The sequence below is a fragment of the Rattus norvegicus genome, chromosome 10, assembly GCF_036323735.1.
Source record: "Rattus norvegicus strain BN/NHsdMcwi chromosome 10, GRCr8, whole genome shotgun sequence".
Taxonomy (NCBI): Eukaryota; Metazoa; Chordata; class Mammalia; order Rodentia; family Muridae; genus Rattus; species Rattus norvegicus.
The window spans coordinates 51,530,734-51,554,288 of record NC_086028.1 but is presented as its reverse complement, the minus strand read 5'-3'; the positions used below and the strand labels follow the sequence as shown (position 1 = coordinate 51,554,288).

Genomic DNA, 23,555 nt, shown 5'->3' with positions numbered 1-23,555 from the left:
ATGGTGTAGAGTCCTGAGGCTTACCCAGGAATAAGTGGGGTAGCTCCATGGCAGCATGCCCTGGGCACAGAGATGACCAGGTGGTCACATTTATGACTTTAGAGGGCAAAAGACCTCCAAGACACATCCATCCTGCTCTGTACATGATGGGGACACAAATGTTGGTGGCTCCCTGTGGGAAGGGACCACAGGCAGCATGGTGGGAAATGCGACCACTGGATGCAGTACTTGTAAAGTGTGTGTTTGCCTCTGGGCTGTTATTCCCTTCCCTTTCAAAAGTCCTATCTTATACTCAATGTCAATGTTCTGTATTGTGAGTTTCTAAGCCAGCGTGCTATGTGGACAGTTTTGGCTTCCTCGGTGTGTCTCTGTAAAACTCTGTGATGTGGGCACGAAGGGAGAGGTTATTCAGACCTTCAAGCTGCAAGATGAAAGCTAAGCTAGCGTTTCTGCCAAGCTGCTTTACGACCTAGCTGACAGCTTGCAGAGCATCTGCGCAGGGGTATGGAATCCTCCACGATTCTGTCTTTTGTTTAAATAGTCCTACTAGTGTTGTGAGCATTCTGTCACTGGATCCCCGACTCCTTTGATTACCTTCCCAACACCTGTGTGCTGTTATAGACCAAATGTGAACCCTGTTGTTGGGATGTTCCATTTCTGTCTTCCTCTGAAATATTTGTCTGTTTCAAGTGTGAGTGAACAAGGACTTCACATTTTCTTACCTTCTGTGCCCCTACTTTTTAAATTCCCTGTGACGTGTGTTTATCCTATAGAGAAAATGATAACTGTATCTGTGTATGTATTTTCTGATGTCTATTTGTGTCTAAATAAAGTTTATTGAGGATACAGGTGGCACTTGTGGCTATTAAGAGTTGTAGCTGTTGCAGAACGGGGGGATGGGCTACACAGTTAAACACAATCAAACTACCCCAGAGACACTTGTACCAACTCAAACCTGGAGTTACCAGCCCCTACATCTCCACTTAGTGGTAATTACTGATTGCCATGAAACAGAGGCTTTAAAACTCAACATTTTAAAGCAAAACAAACACTTAATATCTCCCCTGGTTTTCGTGGGTTGAGGATTTGGAAGCTACTGAATTTGGAGGATCTCTTGTGAGTTTTAAGTCACCATGTTATGCAAGGCAGGATCATCTAAAGTATTGACTGGTGTTGGCAGATATAATTCCAACATGTCATACTTCCATGGTACTATATTGACAGGAGGCCTCCGTCCCTCCCCATAACACTCTCTCTGTGAGCTTCTTGAGTGATTTCATGTGTTGACTGAACATCCCTGGAGTGGTTGGTTCACAGAAGAAAAAGACATAAGCCACAGTGTCTTTTGTGACCAGATGTATTGATTGTACACAGCATGATTTTCACAATATCTTGTAAATGTGAGTTCTTTTCAGAATAGGAGATGGCTATCCAGAGACAAGAATTATCTGGGAGGTCAGGACATGGGGCACCATTTGGGAAGCTGACTTTTTATTACATATACCTCATGGAGTGGAGTTACTAATTTGTTTTTCAAACAGAATCTAACACCTTGCCAAGACTTCTCAACTGTATAGGTTCCCACTCTTATCCCAGCCCCTTGAAGGTGGTTCAAACCATAACACCAAGCAGTGAACTCTTTGTATTGAACAGAAAGCAAATAGGAGGTAAAATACAAGGTGTCCTTGTGTTGCTCCGTTTGCACCGTGGAAACAAAGTCAGGTCTTGACAACATGTAAGAGAATGGCATCAGAGGAGGGTCCAGAGATATCTGTGGGAGTAAGGGAGTTACTCTCACCAGGGATGAGTAATGAACAGAGAACCACACCCTCGGCAGGGAAAAGCTTGCAGTAGAAGTGCTCTTGTGTAGTAGAAATAGGAAGGAAGTGTTTATGGTCCTATGTAGCAGCAGAGCTACAAGGCAGTAGAAGGTGCTGGGATTGTTCCAAGCTTACCTGGGGGATGGAAACATGATGAGAATATCAGAGCTTCTGCTCAGTAAACATCTTCCTAGACCCCCATGAGGGGTCCCTGAATCAAGAATTTTCTCTAAATGATACTTGCCAGAGAAGACTCTGGATGTGATCAACCTTGACGTCTAGTAAAAGACATCATGAGGTCTGAGGCAGGAAACATAAGAAGGGAGCAAGTTTTGAGGACAGTGCTGAGGTTTTCAAGCTGTAAAGCCCACAGCCCTTATGCTAAGTTAATAATCTCAACAACAAAGGAAGTTGCAATGTGTCTCTCCAGCACTTGCAGCCCCAGAGATGAGAAAGATCTGTGGTAGGACTGTGGATATTCTAAAGATTGCACAAATAACACCCAATTTATCTCTGACACCCTGAGAAGGGAAGAAGCCAGGATTTGGTCTTAAAATTAATAAAATGCATAGATTTTAGCCAACAGTGATTCTGGGCAAATGGCCTAAAAATAATAAGAGTACAGAAGAAAACATTGTCAATGAGACAAGAAAAAGACATTATACTACAGGAGGGACATTTGGGGCAGCAGCATGGTGGGAAACACTGGCCCTGGAACCAGCATCTGCATTTGTTCTAGGAGGGGAGAAAACAGAAGTATGAAGTTTTCTACCTGTATCTATCCATGGCTTTGGGTGATAACCAGGGCCAAGGGACTAATGTGCTATTCAAAGGCTGGAAGAAGGAGAGATGCTAAGTCTGCTTTCAGAGACCCACTTCCACACTTCAGTACTACATCAACTGAGAACACTCCGCTAAGCACAGTCTTCTTTGTCTGGGCTCAATGCTGTCTTCCTGTAGACCTTCACCAGGCTTTGACACATCACTCTGGACAATGCTGACATCTCCCACCTGTACATTGGTCAAATGCTGTAGTAGTTCTGTTTTCTGTAAAGATTGAAATCAGGTATTTTCATCTAGAAATAAGAGGTGTGCATGCATGGGCCTCTATGGAATCATAGGCATGTGCCATGTACACATTGGAATCTAGGCATGAGCCCTCACATCATCAATAGATTGTAGCAGGAGACTCTGTAGCTCTTTGACTGAAAGAATCCAGCTTAGATACTTTCACAGTTTCAGGAGCCAGGGGAGTGAGTGGGTTGAACTGTACTAAGGTATTTGCAGGCTGGACTCCAGATAAAGCACAGAGCTCAGAAGGCGTCCCAGTCACCATGGCAACAGTGAAGCAGGATGAACAGCAAGAAAGAAAGAAGGTTCAACCAGCTTGCCTGAAAATGGCCTGTATGCAGCTGATACTACATAGGATCATTCTGTAATGTAGTTTTCTGTGAGGGAGGAGTGTATGGGCACATGGATACAGAGTAGGAAAACTCTTGGGCTCAAAACCAAAGGCATCATGACCCTCTATCACCACTTGCTTTCTGATCTGTAACATGGGACAACTTTCATGTATGGCCCATGCCTTTTCACTGTTAAGTAATGACTGAATTCTAAGAATCAGCCATTGGCTGGGAGTGTTCAGAGTTTTTCAAGGGTATTTCACATAATCCTAGACAACAAACAGGGTATTCCCTGAATCCAGTGTTTAGGAAAATACATGCCAACCACATGGTGCTGTTATAATTGAGTCAATTTCACATAATATCTGGCTGTTAAAATTGATGTGTTTCAGTCAAAAGTGCACCTGAACTCATGGAGAATGCTGCCTTCACGTAGTGAATACATCTCTTGACATAACTGCTTTTCAGATAAAACCAAAAGATAACAGACAAATAAAACCCACCACAAGACCTTTGAGAGTATTGGTTGGATTCTTCCTTTGTAAGCTTGCCCATTTTGCTCAACAGTGGCTAATCTACAAAGCTCTCCATAGGCCTGTTAACAAGAACACCTCCTACCCTTTAGAAAACTGAAAGGATGCTGCCAGTCATCTGGCCCTGAACTCTGTATTTAGAGTGGTGCCAGCTGTAATTCAACCATGGAGGCGATGTGAGGATCATAGTTTCCTATATACATTTCCCGAGTCACTCAAAGTCCATGTGTGGATTAACACAACCCTGTTGACCTTCATGGCATCTACTTGAGGAAAACAGGCTACTTTGCATTGAAGACATCAGATTCATGCTGGCCAAGAAAATAGCTATCATCTCTCCTTGGCTCAAGTCATTCTGAGAACTGATTGGGTTGAAACGACACACTGACTGATATCTTAGTGCAGCATCTGAACTGAACTCTATCACTCACTGTCTTGATTAATGGTGTCCTTGAAACTTAAACTACATTCTGAGTCTTGGGACACACATGCCCCTGGGTAATATTTACATGTAGATTTCCCATTATTGGCCAGGCTTGTAAAATAGTCTCTCAGAAATAAGGGGTAGTGGAGGGAATCAGGATGTACTGCAAAGGCTCTCTGCTTTAGGAAATGTCACTTCTTCCCTCTAAATATGAATACTTGTTTTAAAAGCAGAAGAACTTGGATACTATTAGATCTCTCATGATCTCCAGTAGTGAGACATGAGTGAAGGCTGTGGTAACTTTGGAGTGATGAGATCATTCCTTATTCTACAATATCTATCTTTCCAACTTTTCCCGTGACAGGAAGGAGTCTTGCACAAAGCCTGTTATACCTTAGAATACAGGGCTGTCCTCAAGGTCTCTTTGGGAGAGATGAGAGCACCAGGTTCTTCAAATTTTTTTCTGGAGGCTCGCTCTTCCAACCAGCCAGGATTTCTTGCTACTACTATGTTTGTGCTCTCTCGGCTTCTAGAATAGCTTTGTGGCTACTAGTCTATCTGCCTAGCACTGACGTTGGCGCTGACTGGTCATCCAAGTTGGGAATCTCCCTTGCCATGAGCCAGTCTTGGCATCTGCCTCCCTTGTCCTCTGCCATGTCACAACAGCCAAGCAATCAGACTACATCCAAGTCACTGTGGTCTGTGGCCAGGAGAGAATTTCCTTTCTATGAAGAGTTGTCTGAATTTCATGGGTGGCCTAGAAGTGGGACACATGCTCCCAGAGCCCCACTATATGAACCATAGCCATGTTAACCTAGAGTTTGTCCTCTACAAACACTAATAGCTTTGAGAAATAAATAGTCTCCAGGCCTCTAGGCTATGTCATATTTCCCTCTAAATACTGATATAAACTTCATTAGATGATCAGTATTTTTTAAAAAATGGCAGAAAGAAGAGTGTCACTAGAGGAACACATGCTTAAAGCTTGTCTCCACACCTCCTGTGTAGCCTGGACTTCTGTAACATCTATTGGTAAGATAACATCACAATGCCACCCACTTTTCAAGGCTGATAGGAAGACTGAAGGAGAAACACATGCACCAGCATACTAAGGACTCAAGTAAGGCCAGCACTTCCTATGCTCCCCCGCCTCGGGGTGCTATAGAGTAACACAAGGGCATGTACCAGGGCATCTCTGGAGCTAGTAAGACGGGCAGATTCACAGACTCCAGCACAAACTGACAGGGAAACATCATTTTAAGAAGATTGCAGATCATTCACACACACATGAAGATTTAAGGAACATCAGCACAAAGCAATTTCCCTTTTAAAATCTTGAGTAAATTCTCCTGCGGGATCTGAAGGTCACATCCATTTCTGAGATTTGTCGGTCATACCAATCACATCAGAAGCCAGATTTCCTAGCTGGGAAGGAAGACAATTGAAAAATGAGGAGTACTTGAGCTGGGAGGGGGAATACAGAATTATTTCTTAGTATTATAACACCTTATCCTAGATAGGGAGTGAAATATGGCAACCGAGGCACGGGCAGTTGCCTATTGTATTTATATTCATCTGTACGTTGAGTAAGATGAGCAGAAACACTGTCAGCACTTGAGAAATTGGATCATATAATTTCTAGCAAGTAAGGAGAAAGTTCCGTTCAGTAGATCCCAAAGAGAACAGAGGAGGTTAAAGAAAGGAAACATGACGTCTGCCTAAAATGTCCTAAGTGGTCTTCTGTAGGACACTGGAGCTGAGATGGTCTCTGTAAGGCAGGATAGAAGGGGAAGCTAATAGTTGGATGGAACATATATTTCCGGTATATGAGCTACCGATGTGGAAATGGCGGTAAGGTGAGAGTTTAGACATTGTTAGGGGCATCACAGGAAAGTGGCCAGAGCATAGGGCACCTGAGGAGACACCTCCAGGGAAGACATAAGAATGGGAGGTAGAAAGGTAGGCTGGAGGCAATGTCTCAAATCATCCCAGGCACAACTTAACAGGTTGAGTTAAAAAATTCTACTGGGAGTTGGAAAGAAGAGAGATGGGGTGACATGGGAGGATGATGGGTGGACAGTAAGGAACTTTTGAATAGGATTCTTGTATGCTGTTGTATGGCAAAGTGACTCTGAGTAACAGTATTGTGCTGCCCCCTTTATTGGACTGAAGGAAGGGAATTTGAATATTTGATGGTACAAATATGATAACCACACTGTGACCATTGTACCTCATTAACATGTGTCACTGTGTGTGTATACACATATATACATAACCTATTTAGTTTAAAATATTCTAGATACCTATTGATACCTAGATTCCTATTAATCCTTCTTCCTTTTTATTCTTAAACAAAATAATGAAACAATGCAATCACTCAATTAAAGGGGCCTCTATTGTCAGGTGACTCCTCCCTGGGCATATATGAACATAACAGTGACACGCCAGGCCCTTGGCCTCTGCTCTTTCCTAGAGAGTGTTCTCATTTGCATAAATTTATCCTGCAGCAGCCTGGGCTGCAGAGAGCTAGAGGGAGCTGAAGAAGCTCATGGACCAGTGGTCTATAGAGACTAGCTACAGCCTCTGTTAAAAATGTTTCATTATGCCGGGCCTCAGTTTCCTCTAACTAACTAGAGATGCATGAGACCCTTGTCCTTTGATATTTTAAAATCATTTTGATTGGGCACCCACTGAGCATAACGATGCAGCATCCAGTGAAACAGGCAGCTTTACCTCAGAGGTGACCTAGGTGACAGAACACAGAGTACTCAGAGTGATCTGTTTGCCAGCTCTGAAAAGCAGTGACGAGAAGCCCTTATCTCTGGAAGCACAATGGCAGGTAAGGGTGGTGCCCCTCGGGGTTAACAGCGGAAGTTCATACCTCAGCCCCGAAGGTCCTTCTGCCAACTGTTCTTAAACGTGCAGTCTGGCTTCATAGGGCCCTGAGCTTATGAAGTATTCAGCCCTGGATCGGATGAATGTTAGCACTTGTGTTCTCCATTGCTGCCCAGTGAATCATTTGTTCTCTTGCCCTGGGGGAATAATTCTGGGGAAGCATAATGCTTTTCTGCTTTTTTCACTAAGAGCAATTGAACACAGATGCCTGGAATTCATTCAATGTTAACTTGCAGGGCCGAGGCACAGGAGCCAGCTATACACAGACTGGGGGAGGAGGGCAGATCCTACAGAGGCTCATGCGCCTGCTGATGAAGAGAAGTGTCCCAGTGTGAGCAAAGATTGGGAAGCGGAACATGTGAGCTACTGGTCCAGAAATAAGTGGAGCTTTAGACTGTCCGGCTCTAAGGAGCAAGGCCCAAGTGGTTAGAGCTAAGGGTCTTTGGCAGCCTTGAGTAGGACCAGATGATGACAGCTGGTCAAAGGGGCAGACCCTGCTGTTCACTTTGTGAGTTGACTAACCCTGGGGGGGGGGCTGCAGTTTTTACTCCTCAGCCCAGTTTCTGTTGTTTGCTTCATCCCCATCTTCAGGAGACCGCATTTAAGAGATCATCACATTTGTCAAGGGACTGGGAAAGCCAAAGGCTGTAACTATTCAATGCTTTTTTGGAATTCTGGTGTCCCCGTCCCACTAGCAACTTGATCATTCAAGCAAAGCCCTGGATACTGCTCATGATACTTGTCACCTCTGTCTCCTTGATGGCCAGTTCGGAGTCCGTCCCTATTCTTTCCCTTCTCTTGTTCCTACACATGTTGTCCCCTCTTAGCCAGAATTATAGTCAGCACTTCTCTTGCTTCCTGTCCTGACAACTTGCAAAATCTCTTTTAAAGCATTTTAAAGCACTCTTCCATATTCTATGCTGTTCTATGGAATGATCTTACTTTACCCCAATTTAATGTGACTTTACCTACCTCATCTACTTAGCCTGAAGCTCACATCTGTTGTGAATGTTGATTTTATAGACTCTCAATGGCTCTTTATTGGAAACTTGGAACTGGATTCATTCATCATAAAAGTACTGACTGAGTTAAAATTCCTTAATTATCAATATATACACCCTCTTCCTCTCTTTTCATTTTTATTGGTTGGCATGACCCCAAAACAAAACCTCAAGGCCACGCACTGCCTAATTTGCTGTTCAAGGTTCCTTATTGGTAAATCAGGCAAACATTGACTTCCTTTATAGGCATCCTTCCCCAGGGACGTAATAGTCTTACTGGACTAGGAGATCACTACTCAGAATTCTACTTGAAGTTTCTTTTCTTAACCTTTTTTCCTAATTCATTCTGCACTGCTAGGTAATTTATCAATAATAAATGTTTATTTTGCTCACATTCTTGAGGGTAGGAAGTCTAAAATTGAGAGAGACCATCAGCAAGTAAATTCTTGCACTAAAGACACCACCATCATAATGACATTAATCCTCCCTTGAGGATAGAACCTTGATATCTGCACTTGTAAATTTAATTCACAATATTTCTATCCTCAGTGGCTGCAATAATCCATCTCGGGTGGAGTCAGAAGGTTGGCTCAGTGGCTAAAAGCATTTGCTACTCTTCTACTGGCACTGGGTGTGGTTCCCACAAGCACTTGGTGGCTTACAGTTTTCCTTAACTTCAGTTCCAAAGGCTCTAACACCCTCGTCTGGCCTCTGTGGGCACCAGACATACACACTGTGTACATACAGTACATTCATGCAGACATTCACATGTACTAAAAAAATTAACAAGAACAACAACAACGAAACCAAACCAAAACACCCCGCCATTGTTTATATAGCCAGTAGCAGGTTTATTTTTAATGTTGCTATTTAGATAGTTTCCAACACACAAGAAAATAACAAAAAATAGCTCAAGCAATTTAATACTCTCATTCAATTTTCCAAAGTTTAACATTTGATCCCATTTGCTTCATTTTTCTTTTGCCTTTTCTATCTCTGCGTCCTTATGTGCAAGAGCACCCATGAAAACATAGAGAGGTGCATCACATATGTTTTCCTAAGTATATGCAAAATTTTCCTGCATTATCAAAAATGAATTGCAGGTATAATGGCCACTTAGTCCCAAATACTCAAGTGAATATCCCATAAAACTAACTCTTCCTTTCATAACCACAGTGTAATTATCAAAGTCAGAAAATTGACAGAGAGAGGAAGCCTAGCTAGCTTTTATACAAATATGTCACAATAAGCAACTGTTTTTCCTAAACCAAACCTGCAAGTTATTAGGTTTATTTCAAAATATCTGACTGCATTTGTTGCTATTTGCAAATTGGGCTCTTGCACTATTTGTCCTCTGTAGCCCAGTTACATTTGTGTGGATGAAGACAATTGATTCCGTTCGCTGTACATTCTGTCTCTCTGGTGATTTCTCTTATTGTGAGAGTTACGTTTATCATTGACATTCTCGGTAGTGTATCATATCATATGCAGACCGAGGCAACTTCTGTACCTTATCTCTAATTAATCTCACTTGTCTGCTAGCATAAGCTTAATGCCTCCAACAGAGTGTCGGGTGATAGCAGTTCAGAGGGGCACTCCTGCTCTAGGTCTAGTCAGTGGGAATGCCCCTAGACTATTCCTAAATCACTATCCTTAGCAATGAGATAGATAGGTAGAATAGGGCATAGCTAGAGAGGACAGGCAGTTAGGTAAGCAAATATATAGTTGTAGAGAGACTCACATTAATTTTCATTAAAGAAGTGTTCGTTCACTCCTATGAGACTTGTAAACATATTTATCCAAGGTGAGCATTGAATTCACTTCTTCAAAGATTTATTTTTCCATTTTATGTATATGAGGGCACTGTCACTGTCTTCAGACACACCAGAAGAGGGCATAGTATGCCATTACAGATGGTTCTGAGCCACCACATGGTTGCTGGGAAGTGAACTCAGGATCTCTGAAAGAGCAGTCAGTGCTCTTAACTGCAGAGCTCTCTCTCCAGCCCTGAACATTGAATTCTTGTGAAAGATTTATATCTACACTTTCTTCCTTTCTATTAACATTGTACATACAGCAGTTGGTTTACTAACACTGGATCCATTCATGATTATATACATATATATGAGTATATGGTTTTACACACACACACACACACACACACACACACACACACACACACACACACACACAAATTCTGTGATATTACTTTTCCTCTATAGTCTTAAACTCATGCTTTATAGACTTGGCATGTGAAGGAAAGTTCATCCAGTAGTAAGATTCTAGGATCATACTTCTGATTTTTGGAAGCATTGCTCCTTGCCATTGAATTGCTTTGTATATATATATTTGAAAGTCTGATAGCAGCTTAAGTCTTTTTCTTTAAGCCTTGACATTTTCTGTTCTGCTTCGGTTCTTGTGGTTTGGGTTATTGTTTTGTTTTAAGCCTGTTAGTTTTACTAAGACATTTGCATATCATCCTTCCTAGGCCAGACATCCAAAGTCCCACTCTCTGAGCCCTGACCCCTTTAGGAGATTCCCATGAAGCCTTTTAGCAGTGAATTATCATTAGGCATAGAAAGAGAGAATGCTACCTGCATTTTCTGACTCACCTCAAAAGGGACTCATACTCCTTCCCTCAGAGCATAGCTATATTAAGTGAAAGTTCATTGACAGTCCCCTCTAGCTTCTCAGGATGAAATCATGATATCATTTTGCACGATTCTGTTGGTGTGCATTTCTTACGTCATCCTTGTTGCATGTATTCCCCTCCAAAGTATCCTTGAGCTCCTTCACGTTGGTCTAGTCCCTCCACAGAAGCCTGCAGGACATATTTCTAATTTAATTGAATAGCTGCCTGCCTGACAGTCCTACCAGCCATCACTTTGCTCTCCACTTCCCCACAGCCCATTGCAAATGAATCTTCCTTTATTGCCGTCTTTTTGTATGTGTGACTTCTGCTTCGAATCCTAGCAGAGCTCCCAGTTCACTACCTAGGATTATCAGTTTCTCCAACTTCCCAGTAGTTCTGACTGTCCTTTTTATCGGCTCAAGCCTTCCATGGGTGCCTTGCCACTCACTGGGCACAAAAATTCCTTCTGCATCCATAAAATCAGACATGGTTTTTCCCTATATTTTCAATGATTTTTAATCCTCCATGTGTTTTACTGTTCAACACAAATCTCAGCTTTATTTTTTACCCCATGCATTTCAGCCTCTAAAGGGTTTCCCACATCTGGAGCCTGGAGCAGTTTTTACACTGGCATACCAGTCTTTAAAGCATTTGTTGACGTATAATGTTATTTAACTGTCTGTGTGTATTCATATGTCATGTGTTTTTGGTGGTTCTCTGATCCCTTTGATTAAACCAGACTTAGGGCAATAGTATAGGGCAAAGAAACCAGGTCTTACCTGGGGGCCTCTTTATCTAATACATATTTCTAAGGCTGACTCTGGCCTTGTCTCAGTTGGATAAATGTTTTAACTCTGTTAATAGCTTTCAGCACATTTAATGGAAAGTTCAGAGTAAGTCACCTTGCACCCAAAATTACGTGATGGAGCTCTATAGTTATCAAGCAGCCTGTGGTGAGATACAGCAGTAGAAAGAATTAGCAAAGCCTAGCAAAGGTCTTCCTCCCCCTCCCCAACACACACAACGTTTACATTTGGGTAATCCTTTGAAGCCATTTTGTTTCATGTGGTGCCTCAGAAATGTAGACCATTGGGGGCTGCAGCATCATGTAGCTGCCTGGAGCAAGCATCCTCTTTGTTGAAACAGTAGAGGAAGAAGAAACCTGCATACTGCTTCTTGAAAACATCTACCCTGAACTGTCATCTCAGCTTTCATGATCAGCTTTCATCAGTAGCCATAGGTCAGACATTGTGCAGAGCACTGAGCAGGAGGTAGAATGCAGCCTGTCAAGAAACTGCAATGTTGTCACTCTTCCAGGAGGAGAGGACCATAATCTCCAGTGGTGATGCCTGGAATTTGAATGTTCAGATTGCTCTCTCTTGTACACAAAATATACTCTCTCCCACCAAACACTCAATGCCAATGTCATGGTATAGAGTTTAGAATCTCTGATCACAGAGTGATACATGGCAGTCTCTATATCTGGTCTACAAGGTCTCCTCTTCGTGCCCCTACAACTCTATAAATATGAGAAACAAAAGGCATGCTCACTCTGAATGCACATACTACTGCACACAAATTACAGAAGAAATGGGAAAAAACCAAATGCTTACTGATCACTGGTCATTAGAAATTTTGAAATCGCTATGATCAGAAATTGTTAGTATCTGGCAATCTGGATGGAGTAGTTTCCTTGATTGAGTCTTTCTCAGGGATAGGGCTTCCTTGCCTATTGGGTGCCATGGTGCCTGTCTCTACAAGTGTTCTCTGGAAAGGCTTTTTGTTTTCCCTACTTCACTCAGTTAGATGTGAAATGGCTAAAACCCCATGGCTTCCTCAGCTTCCCCTAGAGAATTATAGGTCCTAGCTTGCTTGGTATCCTTAAGAGTCTGAGAGCCTCTGTTCCTTTGTTCCACCAACTGTTCAGTTACAAAGTTTCTCTCCTTTTTGATTCCAGCATATTTCACATGCTAGAAAATATGCACATATCTAGTCCTCAGAACTCCTACAACTTCATTTCCCACTTCCTGGGAAGTGTCCTAAGCCTGTTGACCTTAAGCCCTTTGTACTAAGTCGCTTTACCCAATGAAAATGCCAATCATGTTAGTTGGTGTAGCTATGGAAGAGCGGCATAGGAAAGGATTCTTCAGTGTTTCCATTTTTCATGATGTCCATCTCAATGCTATTGACTATACCAAGTCATATGGGTCTGACACACATCAAGCAAGCAAAGTAAAGTATGCACATGCTCATTGGGATGGAAAGAAGACACAGAAACAGCATGGTCACTGAATACTACAGGGCAATTCAGTTTCAAGAGGACACTTGAACTTCCAATTGTGAGGAACAATCCAAAAGGTTGCAGCAAAACAGCAAGCAATGGTGTTGACTAGAAGGTTAATAGGAGGTGTGGCTTCTCCCTTCAGGCCAAGGATAGATAAACAGCCAGTCATTGCACACTCTAGAAAGATCCTGGTCCTCTTCAACCTCCCTGATTTTGATACCTTGAAACAACTCCCAAATAAGGAATATTGAGTGAGAATTAATTCCCGTGAGTTTTGGTCATCCACACTGGATAGTCCTTGCAAAAACACTTCTTGTAATGTCTGTGTTGATGTAGTAAGAGGGGTCTCTAAGGCCACAGGAAACAGTAGTGTTGAATGGCACACATTCATTAGTGAGACCCACTCTTGTGAGCACAGTTCATTAAAAATAATTCAATGAGCTGGGCAGAACTTGTTTCCAAGGTGACCTAAGGCTTGATGGTTGGAAGTGCAAAAGCCATCAGGGAGCATGCTGGAGTCTGAGCAGGACTTTGGACTCCATGACTTCACAAGAATGCAATCAGTGAGAGGCAAGGCACTCAGACTGTGACTGGAATCTCACTGTTACATTGGTTCCTTTCTTTCTGGGTTTTGAAATGGTCACATCTAGAGCGTGAGTAAAACGCTTGGCCTTGTTGTTGATAAGATGCGTCTGTGAGACAAAAGTCCAAGGCTCTGTAACCTACCCACAAAGGGCCTGGAAACCCTCCAGATGAGTGGGGCTGGCCCGATTGTAAAGCCTGCTGCATGAGTGGGAGTGGATATGGGTGGGGTGGGCATGAGTGCGAGTGGGCATTGGGTGACTGAGACAGGTGCTCATGCTCAGCCTGTCTCTTCTTCCTTTTGATTAATTGGTTTCTCCTTTGTTTTATGGAACTTGACAGTGGTGGTTGTGGATTTTCGTGGTTGACTACCCCCGGAGTACCTAATTACAGAGGAGATTTTTTAAAAGCAACAATGAAAACGTTTTCTAAATATGTTCTCAGTCCTCTCCCTCCCTCAGTAATTGGAGGCAGACAAAAAGAAGAGTTGGATGGTATTCCCAGGGACCTCCTGTCAATCAACCCTAGAGTCCCAGGCAGGTCCCTCTGGGGCCACTCCGGAACACAGAGGCTGGAAGACACAGGGAATGGAAAGTAGGGGAGGGTAGGACCTCAACCTCCCAGGCCATACTCCAGGTACAGAGAGCTCTCCACACTGCTTTTTCACTTCTGAACACAGGGCCTAAGGTATTAGCCAAGAACCACATAGAAAATTATATACCTTGATTAAAGAGGTAGTTTTTCTGTAAAAAGAAAAAACCTGAAAATATCACGTATCTTCTAGGGCGTTGAAAGCTGGTCTCTGTAGTAGCTCTGGAACTAGGTGAGGCCGAGACCTGCACTGTTGCCCCTTTGAATGAAAGGATCCATTGCAATGGCAGTCACATGCTTTTCCTTATCCATTCATCTGTTGCATACATTTGACCCTGCGAGAGGCTTGCAAGGTCTGTTAGTGAGAATCTTTGGGATGGAGAAAGACATTATGGATGAGGGTGACCCAAGGAGGAAGCCAGTGCTGGGATTGCCATCTGTGTATCCCAGCACCAAGGTGCCCCAGCAATTTAAAGGAAGACCACACACTTTCTGGCTGTGGCTAACTGCCATGGCTATTCGTCTTTGGCTGTCTTCCCCATTTGCCCTCTCACTCTTCACAAAGCCCTGGAACCTTCCACCAATTGTGGGCCAGATGGGAAGGTCAGTGGGATGGATGAATCATGGAGATCCTTCAGCTGGCTAGACATTTTTGTAAGCATGGAGAGATGCCAAACACACACCCTCTCCCTCCCTCCTCCCCATACATGAAACACAAAGACATTTAAACTCTTTGACTGTTGCATTTTGTTTTCTCGGACTAGAAGACCACATTGGCATTGTGAGTCATTTTACAGGTATGACTCATGTCCCAGTGAAATTTCTATTACTGTACCAAATGCGTGAGACCAGTTAACTTATTAAGCAAAGAGGTCTATCCTAGCCCACAGTTCCAAAGGCTAGGAAATCCATGTGGTGCTAGTGTCTGCTGGCATTTAGTAAGGCCCCTTTTGCTAGAACCTGATGTCACGATGGTTATCACAAGGTGAAATAGAGAAAATAAGCCCGAAAGAGGAGATGGGGAGAGAAAGAGAGAGGTTACATTTAGAATCATTTTCTGGCATGACTCAATAATCCTGTGGTGATCTATGAGCGCAAAACCCACATGGCACAGTCACCTCCCCAAAGTCCCAACTTTTAAATGCCAGCCTAAGACTTTGAGGTTATGACTCCAACAAGGTTGTATTGGGGGGAGAGGGTGATGTTCAGACCTTTCATGACCTGCACCTTGGCCTCTCCTCTTCTTCCAGGGCATGCATAGATTTGCAATAAAAGTTCTTCTCTATGTAGAGTTTTCTTGACATGAGGGGGACCCTCTGCCTTTTCCCAGCCACACTTACTTTGCAATAGAAAAGACAGCAGCAGTTAGTTAGCCCAGAGGATCATGGGACTCTCAAGTGCTGGGATTACAAGCATGCACCACCACAGTAGCTAGGAGAATGGAATATGATTACAAATGTATATCAGACTCATTAGCACTTTGGAGGATATGTACGTTAAAGGCCCTGCCCAATATTGCCTGGATCATAATCTGCAGTGCCAACTGGGAATCCATCTTTAATAAGCTCCCTCTGCGATTCTGATGCAGAACTGTGCTCTTGTCAAATGGTTGCGTGCATCTGAATCAGCTGAAGATGTTAAAATACAGATTCTGGTGGCTAAAGTGCTTACTGAGCAAGTGTGAGTATCCAAGTTTGGGTCCCCAGCACACAAATAAATCAGTCCCAATGGCATGTGCACGTGTAAGCCCAGCACTGGAGCGTGGTGACAGTTAGGTCTAGAAGCTTGCTCTCCAGCCAGCCTAGATGAAGTAGTGAGTTCTAGGTTCAGTGAGAGACTCCAGTTTCAAAAGAACAGTGAGAAGCAATTGAGGCAGACATTCAGTACTGACCTCTGACCTCTCTCTGTGCATGCCAGCTAGGGTAAAGACTCCTACACAGCATACACACACACACACACACACACACACACACACACACACACACACACACACACAAACACACACACACACACCAGGCAGATTCTGAACCAAAAGGAGAGACATGGCATTTCTACTCAGCTTCTGGTCCACAAACAAATAATTGGTAGCAAAGGTATAGTTTAGATCATCTGAGGAGGTTTGAAAATTCTCTGCTCTGGGGTTGCAACCCCAATCAACTACACCACAGTTCTGGAGGTGCAGCTCAGACGTGAGTCCGATGGAAAGCTCCCCAGATGATACCATTGTTCAGCCCACGGAAAGAGCCATTGATCTAGGAGCTATTTTTCACCAGGCTGAGTCTGGGACCATTGCTCAGCTCCCATCCCCTCCATAGCCCTCCCACCTACTCTCCAAAGCCTGGCTTCCAGGAAGCTGGGCACAGAATACATTTTCCAGGCAGGTAGGCAGTGCACATTATTGTTCCAGAAGAGCTCGTTGAAACCTGTTTCCGTAGATAACCAATAGCGGTATCAGCAGTCTGTACTTCCACTCCGCTCCCTTTGCACAGAAAATTAATTCTCAATTGTTGGTTATGGTTTCTTGGCTTCTCTTCTCTCCTGGGGCAATCTACATAGTATATTTGTACCATCGCATAGTCAGGAATACATAGCCACACTGCACGCATGAAGTGAGCCTTCCACTTGCACAGGCCCTTCATCTTTCCTATCGTTTTATACTTCTCAGTCTTTCAAGAACCCCGAGGAAGGGATTTTTTTTTTTTTTGCCTCACTGCAGCTTCCAATTTCCTCAGTGCTATCCAATGTCTCTGAACTTATTATACACAGCGTAATTTGGAATGCCCTCATGTATGTTGTGGCCAGACTGGCTCTTACTTGCCTTTTGGCTTATCCTCTCTCAACTCTCTTCTCAGGCCAAGAGAGAAAATACAATTATAGGCCACGCCTGTGCATTCTAAGGGAATGTCTTCACTGGTCCTTAATGCACTGTGCAGTGCTGATTGATTTTCTATTCTGCCTTTCCCACTTTCCTGTGAGCTCCTCTCCCATAGGAGTGAATGCCTCATCCACTTCTCAGTCTGCATCCTGATGCTTCAGTCTGAGCTCAGCCTAGACGCTCAAACAACACTCACTGAAGCCATTAACTGTCCTTCTCCTTATATTCCCCTTCTCTGTGACTTCTGTTAGGTAGTATACATGCATACAGAAAACGACCTGTTTTGAGCACAGTTCATTTAGTGCAGACTGGCACATTCGCTTAAACTAGTCCATACCTACAAAGAGATGATTGGGATTCCCAGTCCCTCCAAAAGCCTGCCAATCACTTTGTGTGTAAATAGGCACTGGTGACTGGTTCTAATCAAAGTCATTAGCATGGTTATAGAATGATCATGCTGCCATATGTAGATCATTGTGGCAGAAGTCTCAATGTTGGACATTAGCCAATTTAAATAACATTAGCATAAGGGATTTGCGTAGAACTAGAGAAAAAGTACAGCACAGTATTTGGTCATAAGTAGTAATGGCAGTCACCTAGCATGTGCAGCAATCAGTCTCTAAGTCCTTTACATATATCAACTCATCTACTCGACAGTACAGTCCATAGAGGTAAGAACTGTTAGTATCTGATTCTCATAGGTGAGGAAGTCAAGGCACAGAGCTGGAACTTACTTAAGATAACAGCTAGTCAGTAATGATGTCACTACTGAGACCAAGGAACCAGCCCTTCAGGTTTATGGTCTATACCTAACTGCTATACTATACTGGAAACTAGGTTTCGCCAAAGAAACATTAACCACATTTCTCAATAGGACTTTTCATATTCCTTGCAGCCAATGTATTAATAAAATAGTTCACGTGTTAACAGATAACAGACCAAACTTGATCCTTGGATATAGGATGGCATTTCAGCATTCTCCTTCTTGTTGTAACAGCAAACATCAAATGCCAAGTATGTCCACATCCATTTCCTTTTTTTTTTTTATTAACTTGAGTATTTCTTATATACATTTCGAGTGTTATTCCCTTTCCCGGTTTCCGGGCAAACATCCCCCTCCCCCCTCCCCTTCCTGTGGGGGTTCCCCTCCCAACCCTCCCCCCATTGCCGCCCTCCCCCCAACAGTCTAGTTCACTGGGGGTTCAGTCTTAGCAGGACCCAAGGCTTCCCCTTCCACTGGTGCTCTTACTAGGATATTCATTGCTACCTATGAGGTCAGAGTCCAGGGTCAGTCCATGTATAGTCTTTAGGTAGTGGCTTAGTCCCTGGAAGCTCTGGTTGCTTGGCATTGTTGTACATATGGGGTCTCGAGCCCCTTCAAGCTCTTCCAGTTCTTTCTCTGATTCCTTCAACGGGGGTCCTATTCTCAGTTCAGTGGTTTGCTGCTGGCATTCGCCTCTGTATTTGCTGTATTCTGGCTGTGTCTCTCAGGAGCGATCTACATCTGGCTCCTGTCGGTCTGCACTTCTTTGCTTCATCCATCTTGTCTAATTGGGTGGCTGTATATGTATGGGCCACATGTGGGGCAGGCTCTGAATGGGTGTTCCTTCAGTCTCTGCTTTAATCTTTGCCTCTCTCTTCCCTGCCAAGGGTATTCTTGTTCCCCTTTTAAAGAAGGAGTGAAGCATTCACATTTTGATCATCCGTCTTGAGTTTCATTTGTTCTAGGCATCTAGGGTAATTCAAGCATTTGGGCTAATAGCCACTTATCAATGAGTGCATACCATGTATGTCTTTCTGTGATTGGGTTAGCTCACTCAGGATGATATTTTCCAGTTCCAACCATTTGCCTACGAATTTCATAAAGTCATTGTTTTTGATAGCTGAGTAATATTCCATTGTGTAGATGTACCACATTTTCTGTATCCATTCCTCTGTTGAAGGGCATCTGGGTTCTTTCCAGCTTCTGGCTATTATAAATAAGGCTGCGATGAACATAGTGGAGCACATGTCTTTTTTATATGTTGGGGCATCTTTTGGGTATATGCCCAAGAGAGGTATAGCTGGATCCTCAGGCAGTTCAATGTCCAATTTTCTGAGGAACCTCCAGACTGATTTCCAGAATGGTTGTACCAGTCTGCAATCCCACCAACAATGGAGGAGTGTTCCTCTTTCTCCGCATCCTCGCCAGCATTTGCTGTCACCTGAGTTTTTGATCCTAGCCATTCTCACTGGTGTGAGGTGAAATCTCAGGGTTGTTTTGATTTGCATTTCCCTTATGACTAAAGATGTTGAACATTTCTTTAGGTGTTTCTCAGCCATTCGGCATTCCTCAGCTGTGAATTGTTTGTTTAGCTCTGAACCCCATTTTTTAATAGGGTTATTTGTCTCCTTGCGGTCTAACTTCTTCCTTTTTCAGTCCCTATGTTACATGGGAAACCACTAAAACTTAGTTTAAAAAATAATGTTGGAGCTGGAGAGATGGCTCAGTGGGTAAGGACACCTACTCTGTGGCCATTAGGGCATGGATTCAAATCCTCAGCACCCACATAAAAAATGGGTCTGACTGCACACGCCTGCAGCCCCAGCATTGATGATGGCGGGTGGGGAGATAGAGGAATGCCAAAAGCTTTATCTTATTTATTTATTTATTTATTTATTTATTTATTTATTTATTTATTTAATAGCTAGATTAGCTTCCATTTCACTAAGGGACCCTGACCTTAAGGCAATACGGCAAAGAGCAACACCCACCAGTCCTGTTCTGTCCTCTATATGCATGCAGCAGGTATGTACATATGTACACTTACATATCATGCACAGAATTTTGGTCCCAGCACCCCTGTAGCAAGCATGGTACAGTACCACACATTCCCCCAACTCAGTGCTGTGGAGGCCAGAGACGGGACTGCTGACCCTTCCTAGTCTAGCCTAGTTCAAAAAAAATAAAAGAAACATGAGCCTCAGTTTCAGGGAGTGATGTTGCCTTACAGGACTGAAGCGAGAAGGATAAAGGAAAAAAGCCAGTGCCCACCTCTGACCTCAGTGCACAAAAGTATGGCTCTCTGCATGGGCACATATACAACTACCACATGCACACACACAACCCCCCTGGTACACAGGCTCTCATAAATACATATACACATACACACATTTAAAATTTTAAAAGAAATGTAGCCAGTACTTTTTTGTTCAACGTTCTTTCTTTTTTTTCTTGAAAACATACTCTTTTCTCAAACATTATATCCTTATTGTAGTTTCCCTTCTCTCTACTTCCCCTAAGCTCCTCCCTCCTTCCTCCCAAGCTCAAGTTCCTCCCTACTTCCCCCAAGTTCCTCCCTGTTTTCCCTTGCCTCTGGATCTACTCCCTTTTCTGTCTCAAATTAGAAAAGAACAGGCTTCTAAGAGATAACGATGAAGCACGACAAAATAAAATATGGTATGATAAAGCAAAAATCAAGATAAAGTTGGACATGACAACCTAACTAGAGGAAAAGAGTCCCCAGGACATGCACGAGAATCAAAGATCCACTGGTACTCACACTGAGAAGTCCCATTAAAAAACACTAAGACAAAGCTACAATACAGTGGCAGAGGCCCTATGCTTGCTGCTTCAGTCTCTGTGTGACCTCATATGCTCCTAGCTTAGATGACTTAGAGGACCCCTCTCGCTCTTATATTCTTCTGCCTCTCCCCCTTCTGAAGGGTTCCCTGAACTCTGAAGGGAGGGGTTTGATAGAGACATCACATTAGACTCGCATTCTGTGACGTTTGTCTGACTGTGCATATTTGTATTTGCTCCCATCTGCTGCCAGAGGAAGCTTCTCTGATGACTGGACAAGGCACTGACCTATGAGTATAGCGGAATATCAATGGGAGTCATTTTATTGTAAAAAACAAATATTTTCCAGATCAGTAGTTTCTGGCTTTACCCTAAGTCTTTGGGCTATTTAGTCTCTGGTCCTTTGTTATCCTAACAGTGTGAGGTTTGGATTCTGTCTCATAGAGTGAGCTTTAAGTCAAATCAGATATTAGTTGACAAGACTTGTCCCTCCATTACCCTAGCATATTTTGTAATCAGGAAACATTGTGGGCCCAAGGTTTTGTGGATGGATGGTACTTAGGTTCCTCTTTTGGTAGGCTCCAGAGTACCTTCCTGCACCAAAGACACTGGAGCACAGGGGTGTGACCTCTATGAGGGGACGAGCCTGACTTCTCCATGGTCAGTGAGTTGTGTGGCTACCGTGCTTGGCACTCGGTCAACACTATCAGTGTGCAGCCCATTGTCTCAGCAACAGCCTGAATTGTTTAGGGATTTCCATGTGACCCCCTTGGCCAACAATTCAATTGAATGTAATGAAGACTGGCTATTGCAAGCCTCATTTGATGAGGAGAGATGGACAGTTGAGACTCCATATCTTCCATTACTAGGAGGCCTCAGTAAGATCATCTTCATATAATTTAGAAAGTTTCCACTGTACTAGGGTTCCATACTATCACTAAAATGCCTCTCAGTTCTAGTGCTTTCCCCACATTCTCTCTCTCTACCCCATCTTTCTTTCCCCCACCCACCTGATCACCTTGGTCTTGTCTCTAGCTGCCCCCCAAACTATTTCTCCTGCCCCCCAAACTATTATTCCTTCCCAGGAATACCTATTTATCCTTCCATCAGCCTTTCCTCTATATTTAACCTCTCTGGGCTTGTGGATTGTAACTTATTTATCATTTACTTAACAGCTAATATCCACCTATAAGTAAATATATACATATTTCTCTTTCTGGGTCTAGGTTACCTCACTCAGGATGGTTTTTTTTTCTAGTTTTTTTTTTCATTCACTCTTTTTAAACAGCTGAGTAATAATCCATTGTTTGGTGGTACCACAGTTTCTTTATCTATTCTTTTGTTGAGGGACCTTTAAGTTCTTTCCAGTTTCTGGCTATTATGAACACACCCACAATGAACAGAATTAAGCAAGTGACTTTGTGGTAAGATAGAGCATCCTTTGGGTGTATGCCCAAGAGTGGTATAGATGAATCTTGAAGTAGATATATTCCAAACTTTCTGAGGAACTGCCATATTGATTTCCAGCATGGGCATGTAAGTTTGCACTCCCACCAGGAATGGAGGAGTGTTCCCCTTACTCCCCATTCTTGTCAGCATGACCTGCCATTTGTGTTCCTGATCTTGGCCATTCTGACAGATGTAAGATAGAATCTTGAGGTAGTTTTGATCTCAATTTCACTGATAGCGAAGGGTGTTGAACACTTGTTTAAATATTTTTCAGTCATCTGAGTTTCCTCTACTGAGAAATCTGTTTAATCTGTACCTCATTTTAAATTGATTACTTGATTTTTGGTATCTATTTTCTTGAATTCTTTACATACGTTGGATATTAGTCCTCTGTCGGATGTGAAGTTGGTAAAAATCTTTTCTCATTCTGTAGGCCACCACTTTGTCTGAATGATGGTACCTTTGCCTTAAAGAAGCTTTTCAGTTTCATGAGGTCCCATTTATTAATTGTTGATCTTAGCGCCTGAGCCATCAGTGTTCTGTTCAAAATTATTCTCTTGTGCCAATCAGTTCAAGGATATCCCTACTGACTCTTTTATCTGGTTCAGTGTATCTGATTTTATGTTGAGAACTTGAACTTGAATTTTGTGTCGGGTAATAAGTATGGATACATTTGCATTCTTCTATATGCAGACATCCAGCTTTATTAGCACTCTTTGTTGAAGATGCTGTCTTGTTTTTTCCAATGTGTATTCTGGCTTTTTTTTAAATCAAAAATCATATGTCCCTATAAGTGTGGATTAATGTCTGGGTCTTCAATTTGATTCTATGAATCAAACATGTTTTTATGCCCAAAAAGGCTGTTTTTATTATTGTAGCTCTATAGTACAACTAGAAATCAGGAATGGTAAGAATTCCAGCAGTTCTCTTATTGTTCAGGATTTTTTTTTTAAGTATCCTGTGTTTTTTTATTTTTCATATGAAGTTGAGAATTTTCCTTTCAAGGTCTTGAAAGGATTATGTTTGAATTTTGGTGGCAATTGCATTAAATCTGTAGATTGCTTTTGGTAGGATGGTCATTTTTCCCATGCTAATTTTACAGACCCATGAACATGGGGGAATCTTTTGACTTTCTAATGTCTTCTTGCATTTTAAATTCAAAGACAAAGTTTTTAATCATATAACTCTTTCACTTGCTTGGTTAGAATTATACCTAGATATTTTATGTTATATTAGGCTACTCTTGAAGGTGCTGTTTTTGTATTTCTTTCTTAATCCATTGTCATTTGTATATAGAAGGGCTACTGATTTTTGTGAGTTAATTTTGTATCCAGCAACTTCGTTGAAAGTGTCTATCGGCTATAGGAGTTCCCCAGTGAAAATTTTAGGGTCATTTATGTATATTATCATATCATCTCCAAACATCGATACTTTTTCTTCCTTTCCAATTTGTACTCCCTTTGATTTCCTTTAGTTGTCTAATTGCTCTAGCTAAGACTTCAAG

At 42.6% G+C, this 23,555-nt stretch overlaps 1 protein-coding gene across 2 annotated transcripts in view; it reads left to right on the top strand.

The window, feature by feature from the left end:
- Nucleotides 1–23,555, top strand: part of Shisa6 (shisa family member 6) — a 294,351-nt gene that overhangs the window by 136,868 nt on the left and 133,928 nt on the right. The window lies entirely within an intron of this gene.